Below are 8,236 nucleotides of genomic sequence, written 5' to 3' on the forward strand. Positions count from 1 at the left end.
ATCGAAACCCAATTAAAAATAATCATAAGCGGCCTTATTACATAGCAAAACCCAAATCATCAAAGTAAAGAAAATTGAAGTCCAATTCACCAGAAGAAATCCATATTGCAGAACGAGTTGCCACTCCGAATCCCTCGTAGCTCCAAGCCCACTATGGTTGGGGATTACCTGCATGGATGAAAATAGGGGATGAGTTTGGAGAAACTCATTGTGTAAAATTAACCCAACCATAGCCCATATTAGCTCAAACCACAGAAACAGAATAAATTGGCCTTAGCCCAGAACAGAATACAGAATTAAGCCCATAGGCCAATAACAGATAAGATCAGATATTTCATGTATATGCAAAACCCAACACATAACCAACCACATACACCCCCTTACCAACCTTTCACCATATGGGGAGACTACTCGACCCACCTAACCGCTACACGCCACAGAATTATGCAGCATGGCTGCCAGAACAGATAATGTGACAGAGTCACCAGATACAGATAATCGTGGCAGAACCACTAGAACAGATATATGTGGCAGAGCCGCCAGATCAGATAATTGTGGCATAACCACCAGGACGCTTCCTCCAAAATATAACCCATGTCCCCAAGCAACAAATATTCATTCATGGCATACATCATACAGATTTAAATCAACATGCTTTTCAGACAAAATTAACCCTAGGGGCATATTGGTCATTTACACCTAAGGGTATCATGGTAATTTTCCATATATAAGGGTATTGTAGTGATTTAGCTACTTCTAGGGTTTTCATGCATATCCTATCCATTTACGTACTATCAGAATACTTACCGCGCATACTTACCAAATTGAGCCCGTTGGCCCATGAACCCGATTTTTGGCCCATTAAGCCCACATTATCAAAATGTACAAAATCACACGTACTGCAGTTTATTACCTTCAGAATACCAAAAATTCAAACCCAACTATCTTACGAGCATTCGCACACTCGCATATTCCCAAGATACCAACTTTCCGACGTTTTGACTTTTTGGCTTTTGCCGATCTAGCCTATGAGAGGGTGTCAGTTACACACCTATTTTACGACGATTCACTGACGAGATCCACGCATGAACTTCCTACAATTATAATACTACCACGTTAATCTTGCTACCGAAACGAACTACATATTAACTTCTTACTATATTCGGCCAACAACACCTTAGGCCTTAGCGTTCCTACCTTTGCCGAAAATAGTGTCTCGATCCAGATCTGTTCGTTCCACTTGTCCAAGCCCTTGATCAACAGCCTCTTAATCACACTATTACCAAAATAATACTATTATCACAAACCCTTAGGGCTACAAGTCCAAAAAATGACAACCTCCCTAACATTTTGGGGATTCTGGCTTTTCTTAAAATATGCAAGATAGACTAAATTGGAAAGACTTACCACCGATTCTTCCAGTCAACGTTCCCCCTTAGTTCCTACTTGATTTTGATGCAGTTCTAAGCCCTCAAACGATAACAAAAGTCGAGCCCTCAGTGATCTCAGTATTCGGCTATGTCCCTAGGATAGTGTGAGAGTTTCGGCTTTTTGCAAAAGTGTAGAGAAAGATAAAATATGAGGGTTTTTTCTTGTGGTATTGTCGACAGAAACCTGGGGTTTAGAGGTTGAGAGAATTGGCCAAATAGGATGAGAAAAATAAGAGATTTGGCTAGGGAAAAATCGGTACAAAAGGAGTCAAGTTTTCGGGATTTCGGGATTTGAGGCAATCGACTATAGTCTTAAAAATAATGGAAGGAAGGTGGTATAGAGTAGGGTGGCTGAAGGATTCGGCTATGGGGAAAAGAAGAAGAAAAGAATAAGTGGATGGAGAGAAGAGAAAAAGGAAAGAAGAAGAGAATGGTCAGGAAACGGCACCACTTACCACTAATGCCGAATTTATACTGGCACTAACCCTAGCCGAAATTCCCATGCTAAAGTCCCTTGGCCGGCCACCTCTTGTTCCTTAATCAGCTCCTAGATTTCCTCCCTTATCTGCTCCTAAATCCTATCCCTTATCAACTCCTAAATCCTCTCCTAACAGACTTTCACTTTAGTTCCACTACTTACCTTTTCCATTCATAAAAATTAATCCCTTATTTGCTGTCATTGTGACTTGAACCTGGGTCCTCCCAATCATCCACACGCCACTTATAGCATTCGCAGTGGCGTCACTTAGCCACTTTACCACATGCTTCCTTGTGATTTATTTTACACAATTAATACCTAAAAGCCCAATTAACCAGAACCCCTTTTTCTTATGGAATTAAAATTAATTAAAACTACCGGGTTTTACCTTAAGCTTGGGCCTTCTAGAGGCCCACTAACGTACTTAATCCTACGAAAAACAAACAGGAAACAAAATTTTTAAATTTTTCAAACATTTTTAAAATTCCCGAAAATTGGGGCATTACAACTCTACCCTCCTTAAAGAAATTTCGTCCTCGAAATTTACCTGGTCCGAATAGATGAGGGTATTGTTGCTGCATCGCCTCCTCTGGCTCCCAAGTAGCTTCCTCACTGCCATGATTACGCCAAAGCACCTTTAATAATGGGACAGATTTCCTTCTCAGAATCTTAACATCTCGATCCAAAATTTGCACAGGCTCCTCCTCAAAAGTCAAATCAGTTTGCACCTCAATTTCTGCAACCGGCACGACATGAGTAGGGTCAGGACGATAACGCCTTAACATGGAGACGTGGAAAACATCGTGAATCCTGTCCAACTCTGGAGGTAATTCCAACTGATAAGCTACTGGGCCTACTCGCTTCAAAACCCGATAAGGCCCAATGAACCGCGGACTCAACTTGCCTTTCTTACCAAACTCAATATCTTCTTCCAAGGAGAAACCTTTAAAAAGACCTTATCCCCTACTAAGTACTCAATCTCCTTACGCTTCAAATCTGCATACGATTTTTTCCTATCAGATGCTTCTTTCAAATGGTCCCTAATTATTCTAACCTTAGCCTCAGTATCAGCCACCAATTCCGGTCCAAGAACTTGTCGCTCCCTTAGCTCCGTCCAACAACTAGGTGTACGACACCTCCGACCATACAGTGCTTCATACGGTGCCATTCAAATACTCACCTGATAACTTGTATTGTACGCAAATTCTGCCAACGGTAAGTAGTCCTCCCAACTACCTCGAAAGTCAATCACGCATCCCCTTAACATGTCCTCCAGAATCTGAATGACCCTTTCCAACTGACCATCAATTTGGGGATGGAAAGCCGTACTAAAGTTCAACCGCGTCCCCAATGCCTCATGCAACTTTTGCCAAAATCGAGATGTGAATCTGGGATCCCGGTCAGAGATAATCAAAACTAGGACTCCATGAAGTCGCATAATCTCCACCACATACAGTTTGGCTAACTTTTGAAGCGAAAAGTCGGTACGTACTGGTATGAAATGGGCCGATTTGGTCAACCTGTCCACAATCACCCATACTGAGTCTTTCTTCGATGGTGTCAACGGCAACCCACTCACAAAGTCCATGGTTACCCTCTCCCACTTCCAAAGTGGTATCTTTACCGGCTGCAATAGTCCAGAAGGTAATTGATGCTCAGCTTTCAATTGTTGGCACGTCAAACATTTTCTTACAAACTCCGTCACTTCTCGCTTAAGTCCAGGCCTCCAGTACAATTCCCGCAAGTCATGATACAACTTATCCCCTCCAGGATGCATGGCACATAGTCCCCCATGAGCTTCCTTCAATATTGTCTGCCTCAAGTCAGAGTCCTTCAGAACACAAATTCTTCCTCGGAAACACAGAACTCCATCACCATTTAAACCGAACTCAGAAGTTTTCCTTTCCTTAAACTTGTTGAAAACGAGTGACCAAAGACTCATCTTCCAACTGCTTTTCCTTAATCTGGTCCACCCAGGTTGGCCTTACTTGCAATTCAGCCAACAAACTACCATCATCATACAAACTCAAACGAGCAAACATTGCTCTCAGATCAGATACAGTTCTACGACTCAAAGTATTGGCTACCACATTAGCCTTTCCTGGGTGATACTCGATTGAACAGTTATAATCCTTAAGCAACTCAATCCATCTCCTTTGCCTAAGGTTCAGCTCCTTCTGAGTCAACAAATACTTAAGACTCTTATGGTCTGTGTATATAATACACCTTTCTCCGTACAAGTAATGTCTCCAAATCTTAAGTGCAAAGACCACTGCTCCTAATTCCAAATCATGAGTAGGATAGTTCCTCTCGTGAGGCTTAAGCTGCCGTGAGCAATATGCAACCACCTTACTCTCCGGCATTAACACGTAGCCCAAACCTACATGTGATGCGTCACTGTACACAGTAAAATCCTTCCCAGACTCTGGCTGAATTAACACAGGTGCTTCAGTCAAAACTTTCTTGAACTTTTCAAAAGCTTCCCGCTGGGTCTCAGTCCATACAAATGTTACCCCTTTCCTTATGAGTTTAGTCAGAGCTGCAACAAATACCGAAAAACCTTCCACAAACCTTCTGTAGTATCCTGCCAATCCCAAGAAACTCCGTATCTCCGATACTGACCTAGGCGGCTTCCACTCCAAAACTGCTTCAATTTTTCGAGGATCCACCTTAATCCCCTCAGTAGAGACCACATGTCCTAAGAAAGTTACCTCCCTCAACCAGAATTCCCACTTGCTGAACTTTGCATAAAGTTCCTTCTCCCTTAACACTTGTAGCACTATACGGAGATGCTCATCATGCTTTGCTTCCGTTTCAGAATATACCAGAATATCATCAATAAAGACGACTACGAATTGATCCAGAAATGGTTGAAACACCTAATTCATCAGATCCATAAATGACGTAGGAGAGTTCGTCAGCCCAAATGGCATAACCAGAAACTCGTAATGACCATACTGAGTCCTGAATGTCGTCTTATGGATATCTGTCTCCTTGACCCTTAACTGATGATATCCAGATAGAAGGTCGATCTTAGAAAATACAGAAGCCCCCTTAAGCTGGTCAAACAGATCGTCAATCCTTGGCAGTGGATACTTATTCTTAATGGTTAGTTTGTTCAACTGGCGATAGTCAATGCACATCCGCATTGTACCATCCTTCTTCTTCACAAATAACACCGGTGCTCCCCATGGAGACACGCTTGGCCTAATAGAGCCCCTATCCAACAACTCTCGAATTTGTGCCTTTAGCTCCACCAACTCCTTCAGTGCCATCCTATACGGTGCGATAGACACTGGCGCCGTTCCAGGAAACAAGTAAATTCCAAACTCCACTTCTCGGTTTGGAGGTAATCCCGGAAGCTCCTCCAGAAAAGCATCCTGAAACTCCTTTATGGTCCTTACCTTATCCACTGTCAATCACTTCTCTTCCGACTGGCTTACAAATGCCAAATAGGCCTCACAACCTTTTCGAATCCACTTTTCGGCCCTCAATGCCGACACCACATTAGGCAAATAATCCATTCGCTCACCTATCATCATAACCTCCTCACCCTCCGTGGTCCTTAACACCATTCGTTTTGCAGCACAATCCAAAGTCGCCCTATGCTTAACAAGCCAGTCCATTCCCAGAATGAGGTCAAACTCACCGAACGGCAACTCCATTAGATCTCCAGGAAAGATCCTACCTTGAGTTTCTAGGGGTACATCCCTATACAGTTTGTCTACCCTAACCGAGTGGCCCAAAGGACTTAACACAGAGACCCCACTCACTATCTTTTCAGAATGCACTCCCAATGACCCAGATATGGCACATGCAACATAGGAATGAGTAGATCCAATATCCACCAAAGCAGTATACGACATGCTAGAAACCAAAAACGTACCAGTTATGACGTCAGGTGCGTCGCCCTCCTCTCGACGACGAGCCGCATACACCAACGATGGCTGTCGAGCCTCAGCATTTCTGGCACCCCTACTAGGCGCCCCTCGACCTCGACCATTTCCATTTCCATTTCTGCTCCTACTTTGTCTACGTCCTCTCGGTGGTTGTGGTCCACCTCTCGCGGGTTGAACAACCCTCTGTACAGCAACCTGAGCCTGATCAGCTCTTTGTGGGCAATCCTTAACTCTATGCTCCATAGATCCATATTGGAAACAAGCACCGGAATGTTTCCTACACTCACCCAAATGTACCTTTCCACAGTCTCCACAAATTGGCGGTCTAACCACATTCACCGGAGCTGCTCAAACTGGCTCCTCCACTCTTGCCCTTTTGACATTCTTATTTACTCCACCCGAAGGTCCAGAATCTCTCCGGAAATGGTTCCGATCTTTCTCATGATTCTGCCTCTTAGTACGCTTTACCTCCTCAGCTATCTTAGCTTTTTTCCACCAGAACCGCGAAATCCCGCTCCCTCTGCAAAGCAATCAGCACCTTAAGGTCATATCTGAGTCCATCCTCAAAGCGAATGCTACGCTCATGCTCTGTAGCGACTATCCCCACAGCATACCGGCTCAGCCTCAGAAACTCAGCCTCATACTCAGCAATAGTTTTACATCCTTGGACCAGATTCAGGAATTCTTTCCTGCAGGCATCCACATAACTTGCCCCAACATACTTTCCTTTAAAGGCTGTCTTAAACAGCTCCCAAGTAACCCTATCAGCTGGGGTTCCATCCCTCACGGTGAGCCACCACTGATAAGCCTCATCTTGCAACAGCGATACGGCCCCCTTCAGCTTCTGCTCCACCGAGCAGTCCAAGTCATCCATAATTCGTTCTGTGGCCTCCAACCAATATTCTGCCACATTCGGAGCGATACCAGACACACCCCTAAAAATCTTCGCTCTGTTGGCCCAGAGTCGTTCCAAAATGGACCCCCGAACTCCGTTACCCGTACTTGCCCCGACAACCCTTTCCAGAACTCGAAGCATAGCCTGCGATAGGGCGTCATCCCCAGCACCACGATCATGAGACTCCACTTCTGTTGCCGATGGTACCGGTGCATCTGCCGCTGGCATATGTCCCGAAGATGAAGATACCGCTCGAACCCTTCCTCAGCCACGTCCACGGCCTCTTCCACGAGTGGCTCTTGTACTCATATCGTATTATCTGATTATGAATTTTATGCATTAATATCATTCCAATGTTTATTACAGATGTTTTATGATTTAGACAGCAATTCAGAGTTAGTTTTCGCAGAATCGATGTCTAGCTACAGTTTCAGTCTTTTAGCAAGCTTTTCTAGGATTTCAGTAGCATCCTATCTAGAGTATTCTAGTAAAGTTTCAGTACAGACAGATAATTTAGAATATATTCAGAAAAATTCAGAATACTTACAGGCTTGGGCCGGAGATTCGGAATGCCACCTTCAGAAGTCCAGATTTTAAAAATAGAATTTTTTTAAATCTTCGTTTTTGTAAACCTATTCCACAGCCAAGTTGTTGTAACTTGGCTCTGATACCACAAAATGTAACACCCCAAACCCGGCCTAGATGTTATGACCGGATCTGACGTGCCACATCAAAAACGTTAAAAACATTTTTTCGTTCTAAGTTCAGAAAATCGTACTTGATGTTCAAAGGATTAATTCATTAAGGGTTAAAGTGAATGGAAGCTATGCACCAGGTAGGAAACCGGAAAAAGGAGGTGATTCCATCGGACTGCTTAAGTACCAAGCTCTTTCGGATCCAATCCTAGACATGCACACCGCCATTGCCACACTCTAACATCGCGTATATTTTTAGGTTACCATTGAAATTATGTCTATTTTAGAATAAAACGTATTTAAGTTTGTAAAACGTTATCATAGCAGAAGCCTTGTTTGTAATCGTGTTACTCCGAAATCAGTTTATGTTTTTGGAAACCGAACCCTAGATCTAGCCCATTTTGATAGTTAATATAATTTAAGGTCATCATGATAAGCTATAAATTGAAACCCAATTAAAAATAATCATAAGCGGCCTTATTACATAACAAAACCCAAATCATCAAAGTAAAGAAAATTGAAGTCCAATTCACCAGAAGAAATCCATATTGCAGAACGAGTTGCCACTCCGAATCCCTCGCAGCTCCAAGCCCACTATGGTTGGGGATTACCTGCATGGATGAAAATAGGGGATGAGTTTGGAGAAACTCAGTGTGTAAAATTAACCCAACCATAGCCCATATCAGCTCAAACCACAGAAACAGAATAAATTGGCCTTAGCCCAGAACAGAATACAGAATTAAGCCCATAGGCCCATAACAGATCAGATCAGATATTTCATGTAAATGCAAAACCCAACACATAACCAACCACATACACCCCCTTACCAACCTTTCACC

This window comes from Gossypium hirsutum, chromosome A03, assembly GCF_007990345.1.
Source record: "Gossypium hirsutum isolate 1008001.06 chromosome A03, Gossypium_hirsutum_v2.1, whole genome shotgun sequence".
NCBI classification, from domain to species: domain Eukaryota; kingdom Viridiplantae; phylum Streptophyta; class Magnoliopsida; order Malvales; family Malvaceae; genus Gossypium; species Gossypium hirsutum.